General features: G+C 44.1%; 1 protein-coding gene and 1 pseudogene across 2 annotated transcripts in view; one reads left to right on the top strand and one right to left on the bottom strand.

Moving 5' to 3' along the window:
• MAML2 (mastermind like transcriptional coactivator 2) overlaps positions 1-23,060 on the top strand; it is a 344,880-nt gene that overhangs the window by 9,472 nt on the left and 312,348 nt on the right. The window lies entirely within an intron of this gene.
• Positions 16,520-17,378, bottom strand: LOC129506700 (40S ribosomal protein S2-like; annotated as a pseudogene).

The raw sequence follows: 23,060 nt of genomic DNA, 5'->3' as shown, positions 1-23,060 counted from the left end.
TCCATAGACAGGCAACAATATCTTTCTGAGAGAGTTCCCAGCTAACCATTTCCCTCAGGAAGAGAGCAGCTCAGGAGCCTTTTCACCTCCACTGTCTGCTTAGCTGGTGTAAGTGTGTGTTGCATAGGAATTGTTGTGCACAACAACAGTAGTTCTCCTAACTAGGTCTGGAAGCCCTTAGAGCAAGGACTTGTACTCTAATCCTTGGTATAATGCTGGAGGACCCAAGCTGGCTTAGCATGTAATAAATGCAAATGGTCAGGGCAGCGCCCAGGTCATGGAAGATTGTGAAGGCAAAATCTTGCAGGAGCAAAGGAGTTTCCTTTGCTCACTGCCTCCCAAATCCTGCAGCCACAGCAATGAAAGGGAGGATGCTAAATACAAGCCTTCTCATCTCTGGTCATTCCTCATCTCCATCCTGCCCAGCTCCCAAGAGAGCCAGTTCATACTGATCTGATAGGATGTTATTCTATCAATGTATAGGGTAGCATAAGCCTTTAGAGAGAAAACAGACCAAATTCTTTATTCACAGATGAGAAAATTAAAGCCTATTTAAAAGAGTAGTAGAGGCTGGACAAGAACCCAAGTTTACTATTCTAGGTTATAAAGAGCTGTCCTTTTATTAAGGACTTTTTTTTTTAAAGATCTATTTAGTTATTTGAGAAAGAGAGAGAGAGAGAGAGAGAGCATGTGTGGTGGGGGGAGGAGTACAGGGAGAGGGGGAGAGAGAGTTTCAAGCAGACTCCCCGCTGAGCACAGGGGGCTCCATCTGGGGCTTGATCTTGCCACCCTGAGGTCATGACCCTGAGATCACAACTTGATCTGAAACCAAGAGTCAGACACTTAACCGACTGTGCTCACCCAGGTGCCCTTTATTAAGGACCTTTTTACAAATCTATAAAAACAATAGGGGCAATTTGGGAATTTCCGTTAACATGTTGGTAGTAGAAAAAGCAGGGAGTTTAGAGCCTACTAGATTGTCTTCTAATGATCGCAGTGATTCCCTCCTACATGCCCCTTTATAATGTGACTTTACTACTCCTCTCATTGAAAACTAGATGCCATCGCTGCCCCCCTTCCGAATCTTGAATGGCCTTGTGACTTGTTTTAACCAGTAGAATGTGACAGAAATGACACTGTGCTACTTGTGAGAATGAACTTTAAGAAGCCCTCCTTGACTCAACATTTGTTAAGAGGGAGAGCCTTATGTTAAGTGTTCTTACCACAAATAATAGTAAAATAATGAAGAGGTCAGGAGAAAAGTTTGGGAGGCGATAGATATGGTTATGGCCTTGATGGTGGTGACCATTTCAGGGGTGTACACTTACAGAGTTGTGTATATTAAATATGTATAGCACTTTATGTGTCAACCATACCTCAGTAAGGCAGTTAAAAAAAAAAGAATCTTTTTGGAGCACACAGAGGACTTCATGTAGCCAGCTAAAGAATGAGTGTCCACATGCAGAGGACCAAGGCACCCCTGTTCCTGACCAGCAGCAGCTGCCAACACAAGAATGAGGCCCCCTTGGGCCAGCCAGTCCTCTGACGTGGTGTAGCCCCATGAGTGAGTGAGCCCAGGTGAAACCAGCAGAGGAACCATCTAGCTGGCCCAGAGAATCAAGGGAAATATCCCATCAAAGTTTGCAGCTAGAAGGTTTTTGGGGTGGTTTGTAACCTGGCAAAGGTCAACTGAATCGGAGCTGGAAAACCTTAGCAGGGGCGATGGCTCCCCCTTTTGAGCTGCATTCCCCCTGCACTGGGTTACTTAACATCTCTGAGACTCATTTTCTGCTTTTTACGGTGATAGAAACTGTCTGGAAGGTTGCGAGGATTAAATGAGATAATACATGGGAGCACCTTGCATATGGCCTAGCACACGGTTGAGTTCTAAAAGGTCTTGCTTTCTCCTCTGTCACTGGGCTCTAATTTGAGCCCTCCTTCCTTTGTCATCTTTGTCACTCTCACTTAGTGTGCATCGACATTCTTCTAGGCTCCCCCAGCTCACCGTTCCTCTGAATAGCAATTTATTTTCTCCCTCCTGGATGATGGCCTGGTGCTGTCATTCCTCCTAACTACCAAATTTCCAGCATTCTTGTTACGCTCCAGAGAACACATCTGCCTTCGGTAGTCTACCCTTAAAATAGAAAAGGGTTAACCTCATAAAGATGTCACTCCCCTTGTACTGTGATGCTGCCCTTGGGAGATTCAAACAGCATAGCAAATATAGATGGGCAATGTAATTGCATTCGATCTTCTAGGTCACAGAAGACTTTGCAACCTACAACAGCGTACAGGGCGGAAAGTAAGCATGTTCCATCTTGAAGAGCGGTGTTTCGGAATTCTTTTCTTCTTCTCTTCTTCTTCTCCTCCTCCTCCTTCTTTTGATTGCACATTGTTCTGAGTCCCTCATTTTTTTTCCATCTTATACTTCAACAATAAGTGAATAAACAAAGAGGAAGGTGATATAGTGACACTATATTCTACTTAATATACTTATTAGTGATATGGTGCCAGAGTACTGGCCTAGGAATTGGATGTTGAAGGTCCCTAGTGATACTAACTAGTAGGGCAACTGAGTCAAGTCCTTTTACCTCCTTGGTACTTGCTTTCCTTCTTGGAAAAATCATAAAGGCCACCTGGTGAGTGGCTTCTATCACCTCACAGGCGCTCCCGTTGGGTGGATATCCTCTGAATAAGTTCCCTGGTATTTCACTTTGGTTTTTCACTTTTCAGGCTGTCCTTCAATGTATCTGTTAGGAAGAACTGAGAGAAGGAAAGGTGGCAAGGGGGAGGAGGTTTTGTTTTTTAAAGGAAATGCTAATGAGGAGGGTCTGAAGTAATCTTGGGAGCAAGGTCCAGTTGTGTCAAAGGGCGAGCACCCAGCCCTATTAATTGCTTAACGCTCTTCCTGGGTGTCATGAACAGATCACTCCATATCTGACCCTGTTTGTTGGAGTTTAGGGCTCCAGGATGAAAAACACAGTTGTAGGCCTAGAGTTTGGCTCATTAACTTTATTTTGAGAGGAAGTACTGGTTTTGTCTGCCCAGATTACGCCAGCTACCCGTGGAACATTTCTGGGGGCGAAGGAGATCCCCAAATGAGTACCCCTGTGAAATAATTCATGAAATCTAAAATGTGAAACAAAAAGGAAAATATTCTTACAGAGCCTGCCTTCCTTAGGAATTGACTAATCTGTCTCTCTCTCTCTCGTATACACACGATTGGAAAGCACAGATTAATGGATGGGATTTTATATGTGTCACCACTTCATTTTAAAAATATGTTTCTGCTTTAAAGAGGAACTACAAAAGAGAGTCACCGAGAAATTGGTCTGGGGGAGGGGAATTCAATCCACTGCCTCATTTTTTTTTCTTCTTATCACTAAAACCCTAAGCAGAGAGTGTAATCACCTATTTCCCAGGGGCCGGCCATAAGCCCTTAAAACTGAGATCTGTTTAGGGATTTAATAGAACTGGAAAAAAGGAATGTACAGGATCTGCTCCAAACAAATCCACCGAGGAAAATTTACCCAACCAAATATTAAATCTAGAGGATTTCTTTGATAGCATAATTCCCACCCTGCCTAGCTCTTGATCTAGTTAGAGCATAGCTCTGCATATTGCATCTTTATAATTTGTAGACTCTCAGGTCTGTGAGATCCCAACTTGGACTCCAGGCCAGTCCAGTACTTTTTTTTTTTTTTCCACAAAACAAGATATAACTAGCAGGAAGCCAAGAGGGTCATTTGGTTGGGGCTGTCGTTTCATTTTGTTTCCAAGGGTACTCAGCTTCATTATCTGTTAGACTGCAGCCTTAGAGATGGTGACTTTTTCCTACTAACTTTAAACTCCCCAGTTTTTCTAGGGACCCAGATCCCCAACACATGTGTGCATGCACACACCCCTCCCCATATACGTTTTTTTTTTTTTTTTACCATGATTGTTAACAAATTGGTTACATGGGTGACTTACCAAGAAAACAGAATGAAGAAATACGTTAAAGAGTGTGGGAAAGAAGATCAGTTTTTAAGGAAATTGCTCCAGAAGACAAGAGTATGCCAAATTGCAGAAACTAGGAAAGAGAACATTGTATCACAGTGGTTAAGTGTTGAGTGACAAGGCACCTTCGTTCTGGTCCAAGTTTTACTGCTAAAAGGGGCTCGGGAGCGGCTCCAGGGAGGGGGCTGCGGGGCGGGAGCGCGAATCCCACAGCGCAGGCCCCGGAGCACAGGGCGCCGGGACACAGCCCAGGATCCGGCCTCCCCCGGGACAGGCAGAGGCCGGGAGGGCCCAGGACAGCAAGGACGCTCCTGCCCGGAGCTGAGCAGATCAGCGGCCCCGCCCCGGAGCCTCCAGGCCCTGCGGACTGAGAGCCGAGAGCCCCGAGCCCCGTAGTTCCTGCGGAGGCTGAATCCAGGCTTCCAGAGTTGCCATAGCAACTGCGACTGTTCCTCCTGGGGCCCCACCGGGTAAACAACCCCCGCTGAGCCCGGCAGCAGGCAGGGGCAGAGCAGCTCCCCCAAGTGCTAACACCTGAAAATCAGCACAGCAGGCCCCTCCCCCAGAAGACCAGATGGACGGACCAGTGATACTCCCCCGTGTTCCAATACAACTTGTTTCTGGCCACTCTGCACTGAGCAAAATGACTAGAAGGAAAACCTCACTTCAAAAGAAAGAATCAGAAACAGCCCTCTCTCCCACAGAGTTACAAAATCTGGATTACACTTCAATGTCAGAAAGCCAATTCAGAAGCACTATTCTACAGCTACTGGTGGCTCTAGAAAAAAGCATTAAGGCCTCACGAGACTTCATGACTGCAGAATTTAGATCCAATCAGGCAGAAATTAAAAATCAATTGAATGAGATGCAATCCAAACTAGAAGTCCTAACGACGAGGGTTAACGAGGTGGAAGAACGAGTGAGTGACATAGAAGACAAGTTAATGGCAAAGAGGGAAACTGAGGAAAAAAGAGATAAACAATTAAAGAACCATGAAGACAGATTAAGGCAAATAAATGACACTCTAAGGAAGAAAAACCTACGTTTAATTGGGGTTCCCGAGGGCGCCGAAAGGGACAGAGGGCCAGAATATGTATTTGAACAAATCCTAGCTGAAAACTTTCCCAATCTGGGAAGGGAAACAGGCATTCAGATCCAGGAAATAGAGAGATCCCCCCCTAAAATCAATAAAAACCGTTCAACACCTCGACATCTAATAGTGAAGCTTGCAAATTCCAAAGATAAAGAGAAGATCCTTAAAGCAGCAAGAGACAAGAAGTCCCTGACTTTCATGGGGAGGAATATTAGGGTAACAGCAGACCTCTCCACAGAGACCTGGCAGGCCAGAAAGGGCTGGCAGGATATATTCAGGGTCCTAAATGAGAAGAACATGCAACCAAGAATACTTTATCCAGCAAGGCTCTCATTCAAAATGGAAGGAGAGATAAAGAGCTTCCAAGACAGGCAGGAACTGAAAGAACATGTGACCTCCAAACCAGCTCTGCAAGAAATTTTAAGGGGGACTCTTAAAACTCCCCTTTAAGAAGAAGTTCAAGTAACTCTGAATGTGAATGGACTTAATGACCCCATCAAAAGGCGCAGAGTTTCAGACTGGATAAAAAAACAGGACCCATCTATTTGCTGTCTACAAGAGACTCATTTTAGACAGAAGGACACCTACAACCTGAAAATAAAAGGTTGGAGAACCATTTACCATTCAAATGGTTCTCAAAATATACCCTAAAAACTACAGAACACTTCTGAAAGAAATTGAGGAAGACACAAAGAGATGGAAAAATATTCCATGCTCATGGATTGGCAGAATTAATATTGTGAAAATGTCAATGTTACCCAGGGCAATTTACACGTATAATGCAATCCCTATCAAAATACCATGGACTTTCTTCAGAGACTTAGAACAAATTATTTTAAGATTTGTGTGGAATCAGAAAAGACCCCAAACAGCCAGGGGAATTTTAAAAAAAGAAAACCATATCTGGGGGCATCACAATGCCAGATTTCAGGTTGTACTACAAAGCTGTGTTCATCAAGACAGTGTGGTACTGGCACAAAAACAGACATATAGATCAATGGAACAGAACAGAGAACCCAGAAGTGGACCCTGAACTTTATGCTCAACTAATATACGATAAAGGAGGAAAGACGATCCACTGGAATAAACTAACAGAATGACCTTTTGGCCGGTCACCCCTCCTTTGCTTGTTAGTTTCCCCATCTGCAACCCAAAAATGTTGGATTCCACAGCACATTGCTTGGCTGGATTGTTCTTGGCATATAGGATTCAGCTCAAATATCACCTGCTTGGAGAGCCCTCCCTGGCTACCCTAACTCATGTACACACATGATTGATCAAATCGCTTTCTCTTTCCTCCTTTCCTATTACTACAAAGGTGTTGTCTTCATAACTTTTATCACTATCTGAATTTATGTCACTTCCTTGTTTATTGGGTGCATTTCCTATCCTCCCCTCCAGGAACATTAGCCCCTTGAAACCAGGAAGCTTGTCAGTCTTGTTCACTACACGTGTCCTAGGCCCTAGCAGTTTCTGGAGCATTTTGGGTCCACAGTAAATATTTGTTGAGCGAATGACCAGATCAATGGCTTTTAAACAAGAGATGTCTTATGAGTCTTTCAGGAATGAAGGTACCAAAGAGAGGTGAAAGAACATGCAATGGGCCTCCAAAGGACCCATCTCCTGTTTGATTATGCATATATATATATATATATAAAACACCAAGTTTTTAATCATACTAAGGTATATACATATATATACACATATGTGTATATATATATATATATATATATATATATATATATATTTTACTTATTCAGGTCATTTATTAAGAGCAAAAGCTGGGCCGTCCCATCTGTGTGATATTGCAACATGAAAAATCACATACATACTAAGGAGACCCCACAGGACTGAGAGCCTTTCAATAGTATAGAGCCATAGATTACAAAATTAAAATACAAATGATCCCCCAAATTTGGCAGGAAACGAGTACAGTATGAGGAGGGTTGGAATGGAAGGGCACTTGCTTTTTGATAAGTGCTTTTTGCAGTTACAAAATGGAAAACAAACCCACATCCCGAAAACATTCTGATGGGCATAATGGATAGCAGACACGTGAAACCGGGGTCCCGTACAACCCTCTGTCACTGGCATATCTATAGGTATATGTATAGAAATGCCTTTTTTTTCTTTAAAGATTTTATTTATTTATTCATGGGAGACACAGAGAGAGAGGCAGAGACATAGGCAGAGGGAGAAGCAGTCTCCCTGTAGGGAGCCCGATGCAGGACTCGATCCCAGGACCCAAGGATCACGACCTGAGCCCAAAGGCAGACAACGTTCAATCACTGAGCCACCCGGGTGCCCCAGGTATAGATATGCCTTAATGTGATTTAAAACATGATTCCATTGCTACAACCATTTGAAAGACACAAGAGCATGATAATCATTTCAGATTTTTCCCAGATTGAAACTCTGAAGCCCAGCCTCTCATCAGTAACAAACATCCGCATAAGGGTAAGGATGATGGAGTAGAGGTTGCATACTGAGTGACTGCTATACGCTGGGTCCTGTGTTAGTCCTTTGTGCCACATGGGAGAGACCAAGTTCTTATTTGGTGGAGTTTATATTTTAAAGAGGGTGGGGTGAGGGAGGACAGAGTATAAAACAAACAACACAATGAGATAAATGCAACTAGTGATACAGCACACACCTCTTTGTTCTTTAAAGCAACTGATTGGATATTGATTTGGATTAATTAAACAGAAGCAGATCTGGGAAACGCTTCAGGAAGTAGAAAGTGATAAGCATAAACAAACAACTACCCTTGGAGTAGGAGATGGGCTTCTTTGCCAGGTCCTGGACCACCGCCTGCACAGTGATCTCCCCTGTCCAGGCAGTGTGTGGCTTTCCTCTGTGCAGAATGCTGGTTCCCATGCTCCTCGGGAGGAAGGTGGTCATATCAGCATCTTCTGTGCCTCGGAACTCTTGTGAATCATTTCCTTAGAAGTCACTGAGATTTGAGAGTTAAAGAAAAACTACTGACAGGCACCCTTTGAGGAAAAGAAGAATATTGCCCCTCCTTAGCAAGAGAAAACAAATAGGAAATTAACATCGGGACCAAAAGGAAGTAGAGGCATAGTAGGTTCTCAGGAGGAAGGTTAGAACAGTAACTGGTCTTTCCAATTATTATAATAATATCCCCCTACCTGGACACAACCAATATTGCCCACACAGAAATCCTGTGCTATAAATAAGGCAAATGCATGGGGCGCCTGGGTGGCTCGTTGGTTAAGTGTCCAATTCTTGACTTTGGCTGAGGTCATGATCTGAGGATCATGAGATCAAGCCCCCTGTTGGGCTCAGTGCTGAGTGGGGAGCCTATGTAGGGTTCTCTCTAGCCCTCTGCCACTTCCCCCTCTAAAACAATAAATAAATAAATAAATAAATAAATAAATAAATAAATAAATAAATAAGGCAAGTGCAGCTTTTTAAAATTTTGCATACGAGAGACAGATTCAGAGAAGTTGAGAAATGCTAATATCTTACTTTTGAATAACAAATTTGCAGTTTACAAAGTATGGACACACATATCCAGTTGTTCTCTGGGGAATTATTATGCCCATTTTAGAGACTGGTAAGGGACTCAAACTGGCCGGCACTAACTCTGCAAGTGAGCAAACATTACCCTCCTGATCCATGGGACTGTCTACCCGGAGCGCACAGCTTTCAAAGTTGAGGAATCAAGTCCCAAATACATCACCGAATTTGCATCTAAGATGAGGACATTTTATGTCCTGCACTTCCAGAAGCATACCCACACATAATTTGAAGCAATGACTCTCCTAGAAAGAATGGCAATCATGAATGGAATGAGGATGTCAGACACCCGGGGCACATCAAATCTACAATAAGAGAGGCTGAAAAGGGGGAGTCATGTTTTGTTTTGTTTTTTTCTTTTTAAAAATCAATTTGTAAGAAGCCAAGTCAAGGTGAAAGAACTGTTTTAAATTTGTGAAAGCCCACACTTTGCTACCCATGTTTCTTGTGGATCAAGTGAGCCACCTCATAGGTCTGGAGAGGGAGGGTTACAAGGTTGTTATGAATAGAAACTTGATCTGAATCAGAGAAGCAGATTTGTCTCTGTAACCAAGATTGGTCTAAGTTTTTCTCTGTGCTGTTGCTTACTTTGGAATGAATATCTTTGATGGAACTTAAGGGAGAGACCTACAGCTCTTTGCTGAAAAGTGATTTCGAATCTATTCAGATCCAGGTTGAATCTGTTTTTCATGCTGATGGGTGTTTTCTCATTACCTGGAGAAAGTGCAAGAGTTCATAATTGATGGTATTTTCCTTCAAAGTGGAGATGTACCTTATTTATCTTCGTATTTCTAGGGGACAGTAATGCCAGATAGGTAGTAAGCAAGCATTTTACCAATGTTTGTTGAAATTAAACTGTGGTGAGCATGAATTTTTAAAGGATCCCAATCCTTTACATTTTTCTGACTAAATGTACCTTACACCTCATGTGAAACACTGACCTTGAAGATTTCCTTTTGGTTCAGGGTTTGTTTTGTTTTGTTTTGTTTTTATAATTTTTTTTAAATTTTTATTTATGATAGTCACACACAGAGAGAAAGAGAGGCAGAGACACAGGCAGAGGGAGAAGCAGGCTCCATGCACCGGGAACCCGACGTGGGATTCGATCCTGGGTCTCCAGGATCGCGCCCTGGGCCAAAGGCAGGCGCCAAACCACTGCGCCACCCAGGGATCCCCTTGTTTTGTTTTTAAAACACCTTCATTAAGTATTTACTCTGTCAGGCACTCTTCTAAGTGTTTTTAGAATATTAACTCATGTGTCCTCACAATCACATGGTGAACTAGGTACAATCTTATTTCCATTTGACAGATGAGGAAGGAACATGCCCAGATCACTCAGCCACGAATGGTAGAGGCAGTATTTGAACAGAGTGGGATGTTGCCACCTCCCGTGTGTTTAGTTATACTCTCCTACTGCGTATAGAAGGTCATTACACAGATAATCTCAGACTCCAGCTCACACACGACCCAGGCCTCAGTTTGGAAGCCCATGTGCAGCAAGACATTTGAAAGTCAGTAGTGAGTAAAGTTAAGTCATTGGGGATTGTGTTTTTGTTTTTAAATACTTTATTTATTTATTTGATGGGGGGAGAGAGAGAGAAAGAGAGAGAACAAGCAGGGGGAGAGGGAGAAGCAAACTCCCTGCTCAGTGGGATTGAGAGAGGACAAGGGGCTCCATCCCAGGACCCCAGGATCATGACGTGAGCTAAAAGCAGACAGACGCTCAACCACTGAGCCAGCCAGGCACCCCAAGCTGACTCATTGCTGGAGGTGCGGATGAAATTCAGAATGAATGCCTAGGGGCTACAGATTACTCTCTGAGACCGTTTCCAGGCTCTTGTTTTTTTCAAGAGGTGGAACACACTTGAATATGTAGAATCTGTGAGTGACAAATAGGTTTTGACTTGCATGGAAGCAGAGGTTGGCAGTAACCACGTGGAGAGCTATGAGGAGGATTATAAGGTGATATCCAAGCTTGGTGGGAAGGGGGCCATGGTGGTTCATTATTGTTAACTGCCATGGGCAGAGAGAAGGCAACATGGTGACAAGTCCCTGGAATGGATTCTTCAGGATCAGGAACCCAGATCTGGAGGGTCTTAAATATAGATTTCTGATGAAATGTCAACTCTTCCCGTGGAAGAAAATGTCAATTTTCCATGGAGGAATGCTCAAGTGGTATCTAATGATACCCCTTTATAAAGTCAGGTTTAAATAGGTTAAATAAATTGTAACTTTAGGCTCTAAGTGCCTTGAAGATTGGTAAGCTCCTTGAAGGCATTAGAACCTCTGTTCTCTTGGGATGTCTGGGTGGCTCAGCGGTTGAGCATCTGACTTTGGCTCAGGGTCCCGGGATCGAGTCCTGCATCGGGCTCCCTGCATGGAGCCTGCTTCTCCCTCTGCCTGTGTCTCTGCCTCTCTGTCTCTCTCATGAATGAATAATAAAATATTCTAAAAGAAGAAAAAAAGAGAAACCTCTGCTTTCTGTGAGAGCTCAGGGAAGGCGACTGAGTTTGTTTTTTTTTTTTCAGTATTGTCTGAAGTGCAGTGCGAACTTGGCTTCATTCCCTCCCTGACTTGACCCGGATGGCCCCTGAGCCCCTTTCCTGTGGAAGTCCTGCAGCTACCATCACTCATGATCAGTGCTCTGAGGAAGGTCCATTTCTGGGAGAAGCAGGGACAGCGACAGCAGGGAAATGAGGAAGTGACACTCCAAGCAGGAGACCGCCAGAACTTTCTTTTGGGGAATCAAATTCTGCCACAGCTGCCTCTGAAAACAAAAAAGCTTAACAGCCGTGTATTGTGGTCTGATGTCCAAGCTCCCCTTTAGGCACCCAGACTAGAGAAGCGAGTAAGACAAGTTCTGTGCTCTCTTAGGAAATGCTTTCTTATCAGTAGCTTCCTTCTCCCTGGCAGGTAATGACATGACATCTTGAGTATGGGATCCCTCTGAATTGAATGCGGAGTTTTGTGTGATGGCATCTGTGCTTATTCAGTGTGGGCATACTCCACCGTTGGTCAGGTTCTCCGAGGGCCAAAGGACCTGAGGGTGAGGCTCACGGGGCTGAGAAGAAGAATCCACCAAAATGAGGCCAGTGCAATCACTCCACACAGAGTGGCCAGTCTTAGGACATCCCAGAATTTCCTCTTTTTGTATATCTGTTCATTCTAGGATTGGGAATCCTAAGAGAAAGCACACATAGCTTTCTTCATGCCTCACATACTTCCTTCCCCTTGGGCTGTTGTTGTCTATTTTGTTATCTACCTAAGCATTTTTCCTCTTTTCTAAAAAGCAAGCGGCCCTGCAGCAGCAGCTGAGCTCTTTTTTTTTTTTTTTTAAGATTTTATTTATTCATGACAGACACACACAGAGGCAGGACACAGGCAGAGGGAGAAGCAGGCTCCACCCAGGGAGCCTGTGGGACTGGATCCCTGGTCTCAGGATCACGCCCCTGGCTGAAGGCGGCGCTAAACTGCTGGGCCACCAGGGCTGCCCAGCAGCTGAGCTCTTTGTGTTCTGTTTTGCACTTGAGTTTTGAGTCAGTCCAGCAAAATCTGTTAACTTTGTTTTTCAGTGAACCCCCCCCCCATCTTGAGGTTCCTCTCCTCCCACCTTGACCTCAAACTCCAAATTTATGTCCCTGTGTCATTGTGAGGAACATCTTGGTGAAAAGGCTGGAGCTGAATTGGAGCTTCGTCTCGGGGATTTTCATAGTAACACTGACTCTTTATTATTAGCTGTACACTCCGGACTGCTAGAGTTCGTATTTTGGCAGTGGGCCATCAAACACCCTATTTTTAAGAGCCTTTCACTTAGTCGTAAACATATGCTGGGACTGGGGCTCACTTTCTTTATTGATATTTACCAAAAGCAGTTTGTTGAAAAGTTGTTATTAAAAAAAAAAAAAAAAAAGAAGAAGCTCAGACTTCAGGACTATTTTTCCACTCATCTAACTCAAAACTATGCTTGATCTAAAAAAAGTTTATTTGGCATTTAGTGGCTTAATTTGATGGTCCAGTCATCCTAGTAATTTGAGGGGAAGAAGAGATGTAACTGCTAGGTCATTTTACTTTGATAGATAGATGCCTATCAAACACTTGTGGAGGGGATGGCTGCTGCACATAATTTACATGATCGACCAGAACAACTAAGGAGAGCAGTCCAGTATACTGAGGAAATTGTTCCTGCCCTTGATGTTTTCTCTATTTAGAATAAAAGTGTTCTATAGACACATCTCCTGGACACTCTATATTTTGGAGACTTTCCTAGTTCCATTAGGAGGATGTAAATAATATCCCAAATTCTCACTGGCTTCTAGATAAATAGATGTATTCAGAAATTTGGTGAAGGAAAGATGATCACAAGTATGGCTGTTTCTTTGATCTCTGAGAGGAATTTGGGCAAGTATAACAACATACATACTAATCTTTTGAGGAGATGGTGAGTTATAGCCATAAAGCAGGAGCCCCAAGAATTTAAATGTTCAAAAGGAGGGATTGAACTTTGATATTTTTCTCCTGTGATTTAAGATTCTAAAAGTTTCACTATTCAGGTGGCTGAACAGAGCTGCTCTGGGGGCTGTGGTAATACTCTAAGTAATGCTTTTCATAATGACCCCCTTCCCTTGAGTGTACCTCATTGTTAGTTTTGTGGTAGGGCATTAATTGACAGGTGGCATTCACCAATCAGTATAACAAGGAGTTAATTCCATTTTATTCCATTTCCCCCTGTTGAGATGTAGGTATTTCATAGATATATTCGAACTCACAGTGACCATTTGATGGAAAAACATCATGTCATGAAATCATCTCGCCTGCTTTGCATGTCTCTTATCTCCCTGGGCCATCCTAGGAAGCTCCCTGTAGCTTCTGTGGGATGAGCTGGTGATTCCTACTGACGAATGTTCCTTGCACAACTTTTTGAGTGAGGTACCACTCTGGGCACTTTGCCATATTTAGAAAAATCTCAACTGGCTCTGTCTCAGGGCTACCCTTCTAGGCATATATTATTATATGCTTATTGACTTCGTATTGCTTATTCAATTTGAAATGTATCTAATTGTTTTGTTTTATGAGTTGTATTTCCTCCAGTATTGAATGTAAGTGCCTAAAAAGTTTTTAAAAATCAAAATTAATTTATTGTCAGCAAGAAGATTTTTCCTAAAAAATCATAATAATATTTCTTCCCTCTCTTGGGGGAGATGGATACTGTTCCCTACCTGGACCTTTTTCAGAATAACACATCTATAATGCATCTGTGCCCTACTGTAGTTACATATGTGCATAACTGTTCAGTGAGTAGCAAGGAAGAGGCCATAGTATATCAGAAGGAAGAACACATATTTATGTTTTCAGAACTTTTAGGAGGGAGAAGAATTTGGAGATTTGAGCTCTTAGAATTTCCTGTAAAAATTTTTTATTACGGTTTTTGTTCAAAAGTCAGATGCCAGTTGCCTTGTTAATAAGATGATGAGAGTAGATAATTGTATTATCTGTTGATGCATAACAAATGCCAAAGCATAGCACTGAAAACAGTATACGTTTCTTATCTCACACAGTTTTTAAGGGTTAGGAATTCAGAAAGGTTAGCTCAGGGCCTCTCATTAGATTGTACTCAAATCATTGACGGGGGCTGAAGTCACTTCAAGACTTGAGTGGGGATGGAGGATCTGCTTCCAAGTTCATTCACATGGTTGTGGGCAGCACTCAGTTGGCTATTGGCCAGAGGCCTTAGTTCCTCACCACTGTGGCCTGTCCTTAGGCTGCTTGGGTATTCAGGTCACAGCAGCTGGAGTCCTCCAGAGACAGTGATCCAAGAGAGTGAGAACCAGTATAGAAGCCCAGGTACCATCTCCCCTACTGTGATTTTGAGGAAGGTTATACCACTGACTTCTAAAATTAGGCCATCCATTCATGTTCCCTGTATTTATTAAGCATCAAAGATATACCAGGCACTGTTCTAGGCACTTAGGATACATCAGGAAATAAAACAAAGATCCTCACTCTCATGAGTCTTGTATTCTGTTTTATATTTTGCTTTTCATGTCGCAAATGCTGTGGGTCAGGGGGCTGGGGTAAGTAAATGGACCTCAAACCGTTGTTTCACGTTGACTTACATTTGACTAACTTCAGCAAGAAACCCGGAGAGCTCTTCTCCTTGTCTGCAGGAATAAGGGGAGGCTTTTTGAAAGCCGTGTAAACAATACAGTCTCTCCAGTGATTACATTCTTCTGTTAACTGTCTTAAATGATTACTTCTCTGTCTTTGATAGCTAAGTGAGGAAGTAAAGTCCATTACTTAAGAATTAAGGGAAGTAAAGTCCATTACTTAAGAATTAAGGTTGGGGAGTCAGACCCTCCTGGATTTGAGTCAGAACTCTCCTTTCCTGCTGTGTTACCTGGAGCATGTTGTGTGACTCTTCTGAGTCTCACTTTTGTCCTCTGTACAATGGTGATAACAGTGGCACCTATCTTGAAGTCATAAGCAATAAATGACCTAAGGCACCTATCATAGGATTTGCTTACCTAGATACCCCTTGATTTTACCTGCCCTTTCTTCTTTCTGACCCTTACCAAAAGTGCTACCAGAAATGACCCCCTAGCTCCACCCAACCTAAACCATCCAAGATAGCAGGAGGTGTACTCATGTTACTCCCAGAGCACCTTTCCAGCCCCCCTTCTTTGCCAGAGCTGTGGCTGCCACCAGTGTGTGTATGAAGCGGGAAGAATAGCTCAATCTGGGGTTCACAACTTGTGTGGAAGCCTTTATCATAAGGAATTTATCATTTAGATATGTAGAAGTGCTTTCAGTATCTACCTGATGGTTTCCTACTGATGCTGTTTCTGTTGCAATATTTTGCTAAGTCATCTGTCAGCACAGTGGCCTGGAGAGGAAAGACGCATGTGCTCTGGGGTTTCTGTCCTCGCCAATCGATCCCAGACACCTGAGCCAGAAAGGCCCCGGATTTTCCTCAGTCCAGCACTGAGCAGGCAGCTGCTTCCTGCCAAGGAGGTGCCTGCCTTCTTGAGGCTGGGAAGCTGTGGCCTGGCTCTCAGTTCCTCTCTCATCTTCCTTCCTGGAGTGGTACCATTAGAGAAATTGGCAGTGAGAGGGAAGGGATCCTCATAACTGCCAGCCCCAGAAAGAACATACACACTGAGCCAGGGGTATGTGTTGGTGGAGAGTGGTGCAGTATATTTTTGTGAGGATACCTGGTAGTTTGGAGCTCTGTGCATTATATATATATACCCTCCTAATTTCCCCTTGCTTCCATTGGACAGGAAGTGTGTGAAAGGATGACATACAATCCCTCGAATCATTGGAAGACATGAACAAATGTGACCAATTCCCAGGCAGTCATGGGCTGTGGATTAGTTAAGAGGAAAAGCATTCTAAAGACACAAGGGTGGAGAGGGCCAGGGAGGAAGGAACAGATGCTTTGAAGCCAAGCAATCCTGAGTTTGAATCCTGGCTGTAACATTGTTGGCTCTGTGACCTCAAAGGATGGTATTTTTTTAAACCCATCTGGCCTGTTCATATAGAGGATGGAATAATATACCAGTGAGATGCACAGAGCACTTGGAACAATTAAAAAAACAAGCAAAAAACTTAGATCCCAGGAAACATTTCTTTTCCTCTGTGAACTCTTAACAATTTTCTACATTAATCAAGTTAACACATCACATTGTTTTTGTTAAGAGAATATAGTTGCAGCTTCTGGGGCTTTGGTTCTCAAACATTACTGTATATAGTAGTCACTGGGGAGTGTGTGAAATTGCTGGGCTCCACTGACAGAAATTCAGAAGCTCTGGCATTTGGAGATTTCTTTTCTTTCTTTCTTTTTTTTTTTTTTAACAAACTTTAATTCACTTTTATTTTTCTTGTATAAAACTATGTGGTAGCCGGAGCCTGTGTCCTCTGCACGGAGACTCTGGTGTGGGTTTTTACAAGATGGTCAGTGAATTCCTGATAGGGAGACTTGGTGAACACAATCTCTTTCCAGAGATCAGGGGTGAGATAGCTGTAGGTCTTGGAGATGGCATCTAAAGTAGCCTTGGCAAAGTTCCCCAGGGTGGCAGTGCAGCCCCTGACTGAAGTGTAGCAGTCGTCAATACCAGCCATCATCATTAGCTTCTTGGGCACAGGGGCTAAGACAATGCCAGTGCCTCTGGGGGCAGGGATGAGACGCACCAGCACAGAGCCACAGCGACCAGTCACCTTGCATGGGACAGTGTGGGGCTTGCCGATCTTGTTCCCCCAGTAGCCTCGCTGCACGGGGACGATAGAAAGCTTGGCCAGGATGATGGCCCCACGGATGGCAGTGGCTACCTCCTTGGAGCACTTGACGCCCAGACTGACATGTCCATTGTAATCTCTGATGGCCACAGATGCCTTGAACCTGGTCCGCTGGCCAGCACGGGCCTGCTTTTGAACGGGCCTGATTTTCAAAACCTCATCCTTGAGGGATGCCCCCAAGAAGTCAATGATCTCAGATTCCTTGATGGGCAGAGAAAAGAGATAGATCTCCAGGGACTTGATCTTCATGTCGTTGACTAGGCGGCCCAGCTTGGTGACGGGGGTCCAGTCCTGGGCTTCTGCCTTGCCTCCACGAGCTGCGCGGCCCCGGCCCGGCCCGAGCACAGCCACGGCCGAGGCCCTGGATGCCGCTGCTGAAGCCTCCGCAGAAGCCGCCCCGGCCCCCCATTCCCGGGCCTCTGGGCCCTGCCGCAGCACCCGCGTCATCTGCCATTGGGTGTTCTCTCGAAGGAAAAGCACGTTTGGGGATTTCTTTTTTTTTTTTTTTTTTTCGTTTGGGGATTTCTATAGAAGATTCTCGGGCCACTTTTGGAGACACAGACTCGGGGGTAACTCCAAGTCTTGGAAAGTTTTGAAATCATCTTGGCTCAAACAGTTTAGGCCTTTGTGGAGGTCAGATATGAAACACCACCTTCGAGGGACGCCTGAGTGGCTCAGTGGTTAAGCATCTGCCTTTGGCCCAGGGCGTGACTCCATCTGGGGATGGATCCCACATGGAGCTCCCTGCATGGAGCCTGCTTCTCCCTCTGTCTGTGTCTCTGCCCCTGTGTCTCTCGTGAATAAATAAATAAAATCTTAAAAAGAAAGAAAGAAAGAAACACCACTTTAGAGATTTGAAGATACTGAACTGTAGCAGCTTTAGAACTATTGGTGTGCTCCCACCACCTTCTAAAGCACCTTCTGGTGCAGATTTGCAGCAGTGCACCTAGAACTATGTGGCGAATCTGCCGACTTCATGTGTGAGCTGGTTGGAGCAATGATGGAACCGTAGCTATCCGAGAACTATCATCGATGTGCTCCCATGTGCCTTCTGGGTGCTTTAGAAGACACAAAAGCAGAGCTTTGCAGCAGTGCGCCTGCCTCTCCGTGGCGAATCTGCTGACCTCACGTGTGAGCTGGCTGGGGCAGTGTGCTGGCACTACGTGGGGACTCAAGCAGGAACGGGACCGAGGATAACTGTGGAATGCAGGACAGGCTGAAGGACAAGTACAACCAGGGGGCTTGGGAAGATAATGAATGCCAAGACGCTGAGTGCTGGACTCTGAAGTGATGGTGGCCGCCCCCTGGCTCGGGGGGTGGGGGTGGGGGCAAGGCTTGGAGCCCTGGAGGCAGAGGAGGCAATTGCCCTGGAGGCAATTCCACCTCAAGACAAAGCCTGAATCCCCTATGTGGTTACTGCCTTGGCCCAGGTCGGTGCCCCCTTCCCTCCACTGACACGACAGCCGCCGAGCCCGCCTTCCTTTTGGTACCTGCTGAGTACAGCAGCAGATGTTGCCTTCGCGCTACACAAAATTGGTCCCACCACACCCCTGCTTCAAGCTTAAGTGGCCTCCTGTTGCATTTAAAATCCCAACTCGTTGGCATCTGTAAGTCCTGCGCGTGCAGGCCTCCATGCCCTTGCTGACTGTCCTCCTGCCGGTGTGTGGAGCAGCGGATTCCCCAGCTGAGTCAGTGCCTTTCCTTCCAGAGCCCTCTATCATGTGATTTCTCTCACTCGTCCCCTGGCTGGCTCCTGCCTAATTCTTACATCTCAACTTAAATGACAGCCTGACTGACCACCTCTTCCAGAGAGGTTTCTCACCTACTATTCTGTATTTTTGCCCCCCCCCTTTTTTTTACTTATTACAATTTGCGTTGCCTCCATTTATTTACCCACTTTCTGCCCATTTTGCTCTCCTCTTCACCCGTGTACCCACGGCACCCACCTGAGCGTTTGGGCACACGGTTGCTCGTTGAGTGAGTGAACAAGTACTGTGATTTCCTGTGTTCCACAGGATAGGGGATGAAGAAGTGGCAGGAATAGCTGCTTGTTTTCCAAACAAACTCATCCTTCTAGAATATTACATGGAAGGAAATTGCAGGAGTGTGCAACAAGTGACTCACTCGCCCAAACTGAAATTCAAAGAACCAGAGATCCTTCCATTCTTTTTTTGGGGCCTCATATTGCCCAGGTGAGAGCCAAGCTGTGTCCATGTGCTAGAACACTAGTACCTCACAGTTTACTGGTGCTTTTGGCTGCCTTAATGGCTCACATATATAACTGCTGGTCTGACTATTGGGAGGAAATAAGGTCTGGAGCTGGGTTGTATGAAACTAAAGTTTGCATCACCCCAGGGCCACAGAGTTTCTCACGGCTTGCCCCATAGTGCATGCTGTCAGGACGAGATGCACAGCTCAGCTCAGACTGACAGGGAGCTTTGAGCCAGATATCCTCAGGGATATGCCTGATGGCTTGCTTTTCCCTTGAGCCTCCAGGGTACCAGGAAGCAGGAGAGTGAGTCATCCTGACCTGTTAGAGCAGGTGAGTGAATGCTATATGAAGACAAAGCAAGAGCATGAAAACTTTTTTTATTTCAAAGAGACAAAATCTTGAAAACTAGGAGCATGGAAGCCATTCACAAGATCCTATGTAGAAGGACTAATTTAAAGTTTGAAAGAGATAGCATTAGAATAAGTAAAAGATGGTTCTACTTTACATAATAAATAATAAACTTATGGGAAATCTAATCCCAAGAGGTAGTAAGCTGAATGAAGATGTGTGAATTAAATTAGATGAAAGATGAATATATTTATTTATATTAATATATATTATATATTAAATTAGATAAAACATGAACATATTTATATATATTTATATAAACCTTATATATATGCATGTATAAATATATATAAAGTGAAACACAAATGAATATATAAGCATATAAATAATCATAATGGGTTACTAGGGAGTGTTTGGGGCTGTCATTTCCAATCTTTGCAGTTTATAACAAGGACAACCATAGTTTTCCATGGAACATTCCTTGGTACTATTTTGCCCCTTTTCCTTTTGATAAATGTTTATCCAGCACCTTCTGTACGTATGGTGGCATGCCACGACCAGGATCAGATGTTGCCAGTTTTCCTGAGGGGGCCAAGTCTGTCTGGTTGAGAACTTCCTTTATAGTATACCTGGTAGATGGAGGAAAGCAGCCCAGGTTGCTGAAAATAGATTAGGGATCCCATACCATGTATTTCGGAAGCTTCCTAGTGCCTGTGTACTCTTGATAGAACATCTAGAGTTGGCACCTGCTGTTTGAAGTAGGACACGTTTGGTCCTTTAAACTCTAAGAACTCAGTTTCTCACCGGTTGCCGTGACACCTGCTTCCAGCTCAAATTGCTGATTTCTGGCCTCTAGTCTGGATGTCAGGGGCCACACCCGCCCCTGCTGCTCCTCTGGCTACTTCCCCTTGTGGATCCTACTGTGCCAAATATTTATTCTGGGCACAAAATGAGCCTATGTTATCTTCTAAACAGAATAATGAAATGGTAGTTGACATGGGGCAAGAATTTGGGAGGCATCTTGGGAAAGGGAGAAGGTTGAAATAATCTGCCCACTGCTCTGTGTCGCTGTGTTTTAGGTTATCTTAGCAGGAGTTGAAACAAAGAGAAGGCGGTGACAGTGCCACTGTGCAGAGTGCTCATTATGCCCTCTTAGATACGGCGCTGGTCACCAACCCATGGGAAGGATGCTGTCATTGTCTGGGAGTGGGTGAGGCCTCAGGAAAAAATCTGTGGTATGAGGAAATGTTAAACAAACTAGTCGTGTTTTTATTAGGAAAGAGGGGGATAGCAAGATGACATAAAAAGGATTCCAAACTATCACTTAGAGTTACAGGTGTTGTCTTTGAAATGATCCAGAAAGACCGTGCAGGCCATGCTCTAACAGGCAGCTGCATGGCCTGGCCAGGGGGCCCTGGGCTACTGGGTCACCTCTGACTCTGTCCTCTTCTGTGGCATTCATTTTCGTCTTTCAAGCTCGTCAGCAAGGGCAAAGCTGAGCAAGATCTCCTCTGCAGAACTGGTTCCAGAAGTGTCCTTTCTTCATAAAGTTCTGCTTCAGTTTGCCTCAAGTTTTTCCTTTTGCTTTTTATATCCTACCACCACCCCCAAAGACCACACTGTGGGGAGAAGACAAGCAAGTTAAGAAATAGTAAAACTGGGTGAATTGCTAAGTACTCCTAATCAGAGCATGTTTTCAGGGTATACAGATCACCTCATTCAGGCAGCAGAACACCTGTGGTGTTTAATAAAATGCAGGTTCTGGGGTCCTATTTCAGACCTTGAAAATTGACATTTCTGACATAGGGCCCAAATACCCTACATTTCCAATAACTATGAGAGGCTGCATCAGGCCAGGTAATTTGTGTGTGTGTGTGTTTTATTCATGAATGTATCCCAAACATCTAGATCACCTCCTAAAAACACCTAAAATATTACGGGGCTCTATAAATATTTGTTGAATGAATGAATACACCTAAGCCTAATAGGATTTATTAGGATTGCTTTTCAATTAAATAGTAGCTGAAACCAGTAACAGGAGAGGGGAGTCTTTATTGGGAGGAAGACAGACTTGAAAAGAGGAAGGAGAGAAGTCAGTTTGAAGCATGGGGCAATTTCTGAGAGACTAGGCCTAGGTGGGGCCCTGAAACAGACTTGGCGCGACAGCACATGGGGTGGCACTTGACAGATGAGGAAAGAAGCTTGAAAAAAAAAGGGAAATGCAATGAGGCAGTGGTTAGAGCAATGGTTCTTAAACTTTAGTGAGCCTCCCAAGTCCCCTGGGAGGCTTGGTAGCCCACTGAGTGCTGTCCCCTCTGTTCTGAGCTTCTGATTCAGCAGGTCTCGGGTGGGGCCTAAGGATTTGCATTTGTAACAGCTTCCTAAGTGACACTGGTGCTGCAGGAAACCTGCTTTGTGCACCACTTAGAGTTAGTTGGTTTCATGAGTCAGATACTTTGGGGTATGAGTCCTTGCTCTATGCCTTGTTAGTTGTGAGACCGTGACAGTTTATCTAGCCTCATATCTCAGTTTCCCTCACATGTAAAATAGGGATAATAATGATGATAAAGTGTCACAATACCAACTGAGTTGATTCATGTGAAATATTTAACAAAGTGCTAACACATCCAAACACTTACTATCTTAAAAATTATTACTTTGGGCACACTTGGGTGGCGCAGTCGGTTAAGCATCCAAGTCTTGGTTTTGGCTCAGGTCATGATCTCAGGGTCGTGGGATAGAGCCCCAAGTCTGGCTCCTCCACACTCAGTGTGGAGTCTGCTTAAGATTCTCTCTCCTGGGGATCCCTGGGTGGCTCAGCAGTTTGGCACCTGCCTTTGGCCCGGGGCACGATCCTGGAGTCCCGGGATCGAATCCTGCGTCGGGCTCCTGGCTTGGAGCCTGCTTCTCCCTCTGCCTGTGTCTGCCTCTCTCTCTCTCTCTGTCCATCATAAATAAGTAAATAAATCTTTAAAAAAAAATTCTCTCTCCTACTCCTCTGACCTTCTTGCTCATGCTTGCTTTTCTCTCCAAAGTAAATAAATAAATCTTTAAAAAAATTATTACCTTGTCCAATGTGACCCTTGTAACTTTTGGAGGAAACAAAGAATATAGTTGCTCTTCTAATGAAAGAAGAGAAATGACTTCACAGAACCAGCATGAAATTTAATAAGAGGATGGACTAGTTCAGATTCTAGTACAACAAAGGTATTTCTGTGCCACAATATAGTAGCCAACTAGGTAAAGTTAATTCTTGATAGGGAAGCACCTGAAGGCTAATTTTTGCAATAGGTAAAAGAAGATGGCCTGACTGGAGATGGATGGTGGTAATAGTTTATACAACATTGTGAACATACTTAATGCCATGGAGTGAACACTTAAAAATGGTTAAAATGGTAAGTTTATGTTATATGTATTTTACTACAATTAAATTGGCTGGCCCAAGTATTACTCTTTCCCTGATGATCTCCTATAGGGAAATTCATTTTAGTGTGTAATTTAGCAACTATTGTTCAAATCATCCTTCTTAGCATGAAGAGTGGCTAAATTTTGAAATATATAATGTGTATCTTCTGG

Source organism: Nyctereutes procyonoides, unplaced genomic scaffold (assembly GCF_905146905.1).
Source record: "Nyctereutes procyonoides isolate TBG_1078 unplaced genomic scaffold, NYPRO_anot_genome, whole genome shotgun sequence".
Taxonomy (NCBI): Eukaryota; Metazoa; Chordata; class Mammalia; order Carnivora; family Canidae; genus Nyctereutes; species Nyctereutes procyonoides.
The sequence above is the reverse complement of the archived record's forward strand: the minus strand, read 5'-3'. Positions and strand labels throughout refer to the sequence as shown.